Genomic DNA, 1839 nt, shown 5'->3' with positions numbered 1-1839 from the left:
GCCAAACGGGATCTACAATGTCTCGCTTCCGAAAATGCATGATTAACTTCTCTGTGAAATGCTTCCAATCCCAAAATTTATTGTTTCGATATAGCCAATCGAACCAAGCCCATGCATCGCCATCAAGGTAGAGGTAAGCAAGAAATAACCAGTCCTTCTTAGAGAAGCCACAAAAGATGAAGTAGCGTTCAGCCCAAAAAATCCAATCCTCTGGGTCACCCCGCTGAATCGATCTAAAATCACCATTTGAACTGGAGTACGAACGATTAAAGCACCAATGTAGTGAACCCAATCTCTCAACACAAACACAAACTTGTATATTATACTTACTGAATGGAATTACACTGGAAGCAAACAATACTAACGGAATTAAAGGGGAATGAAAGCATAACCAGAAGGGGATGAGAAGCCAGAGATACAGAGATAGAGAGGGGGTGAGAAGACAGACTCAGAGAAAAGGGAAAAGAACTTCACAATATAATCATCAGCTTTATTTTACTAACCTAATGCTATTTAAACATTCTCTAAAACATTCTCTAACCCGGGTCCCACACATAACTTGCTAAATTTCCCAATACATCCTCCAAGATGTTATTTCCATTAATAATACATCTAGACCTCCCAAAAAGAGTATCATGAGTATACATGAGCATAAGGCGTGGGATATGTCGTTGGCTCTAATATCCCCTATCGTTGGCTCTAATACGAACAAGTATATAAACTAAAGTAGCTCCACGGATGATAGAAGTGGTATCACCAAAGTAAACAAATGGACGGATACTACAATAATAGCAAAATATCATAAAACATTAGATAGAAACTATTTGTGAATATTATAAGCTTTAAAAACATCATAAACGATTCATAAATCATGTATGAAAATCATAAAGCATTCCAAAGCATTTTTAACGCTCAAACTGTGCCTTTTGGCCATTTTCATAACTAAAACAATTTTTTAGTTTAAATGAGGAGCCCCTATAGATACTGACATCAACATGTTTACCATGTATATACATAAAATGGCTATTTGATCATTGTTTGACCGGCCTAGCCGTTTCACCATAGTGTTATGCGATTTCGACGTAGTGTGCTAACACCGAAGAATATTTTCTCTTTGGTTGATAGAATTCTAGGATCCACCAAACACTATAGAGAACCGGGTTCTCTATCGATTTTCATAGATTATGCAAACACAGCCGAAAGTAAATAACACGGAGAGTTTTTACGTGGAAAATTCCCAGCTCAACGGGATCAAAAACCACGACTTACCCTTGTAGGATTTCAACTTCACTACTGAGCAAAACGTTTAGATTACAACCTATTGTAATCTAGGAATTAACTCCGTAATCCCCCACTAACTTGTAACACACCTATTACAAGCCACTTTGTAATACCTCTATTACAAAGACTTTACAACTTGACTAACTCTAGCCAAGACACAAGCGCGGGGGTTTATGATTTACAAGAGTTTCCTACACAATGCTTCTAAGTAAGCTAAGTAGGAATTACAAGTAATAACATTAACAAAGTTACAACTCAACTAAAGACATATAATCACTTGATATGGGGAACTAGTCCATAGCAATGTTGTTCTTCATTCTTGATGCACTTGAGAATCATTAACTAGAAGATCAATCACAATTGGAGTGCTTGAGTAAATTCTCTAAGTGTTCAAGTCATGTTTTGTCATTGGTTTAATGTTAATATAACATTGATAATATCACTTGAATGATATAAGCAACTTGGGCACAAGGTCATTCCTAATGAAGGTGACTGCTGCACTGTGTTGTACTGTTGCGTGTGCAGTCAGTCACTTTTCAGCTGTTGGAGAGTTGACTT

This window comes from Nicotiana tomentosiformis, chromosome 2 (assembly GCF_000390325.3).
Source record: "Nicotiana tomentosiformis chromosome 2, ASM39032v3, whole genome shotgun sequence".
In the NCBI taxonomy this organism is placed as follows: Eukaryota; Viridiplantae; Streptophyta; class Magnoliopsida; order Solanales; family Solanaceae; genus Nicotiana; species Nicotiana tomentosiformis.
Note: the sequence above shows the minus strand (reverse complement) of the source record.